This window comes from Arachis ipaensis, chromosome B03 (genome assembly GCF_000816755.2).
Source record: "Arachis ipaensis cultivar K30076 chromosome B03, Araip1.1, whole genome shotgun sequence".
Lineage (NCBI taxonomy): Eukaryota > Viridiplantae > Streptophyta > Magnoliopsida > Fabales > Fabaceae > Arachis > Arachis ipaensis.
Window position 1 is genome coordinate 118,149,754 of NC_029787.2, and position 414 is coordinate 118,150,167.

The 414-nt window shown below is 33.1% G+C and overlaps 1 long non-coding RNA gene across 1 annotated transcript in view; it reads right to left on the reverse strand.

Annotated features, from left to right (window-relative positions):
* LOC110269806 overlaps positions 350 to 414 on the reverse strand; it is a 1,458-nt gene continuing 1,393 nt past the window's right edge. Inside the window, exon 3 of the long non-coding RNA XR_002358564.1 lies at positions 350 to 398. This is a non-coding gene — a long non-coding RNA (uncharacterized LOC110269806). The remainder of the gene's footprint in view (positions 399 to 414) is intronic.

Consider the following 414-nt stretch of genomic DNA (forward strand, 5'->3'; position numbering starts at 1 on the left):
TGAAATCAAGTTTCAACTCTTTTCAGCCTTGGCTTTAAAGATCTCATTTCTCAAATTATCTCAGGCTCATAAGCCATTTTTTCTCAAGGAAAATTCCCTTTTTGAAGTTAAAATATGAGCCTGTTTAAAACTTTAAACCGCAATACCGCTCCCAAAGATACTTTCGTTCGATAACGTACATCCATAAATACCATACAACTTACAAAAGCTCATAAAGAGTACATCCATATATATATACACATATATATAATTAATATTACAAGCATTAGACAATACAATTCCTATCCCTCTTACAGAATATCTCAAGATAAAGGCGAGGGTACAAATAATAGTCTAAAGCAATACAGAGCATTTCAACCACAACTAAATAAACTCTTCGTAACTTCTGCGCCCATATCCTGAAAGGGGAAAAAC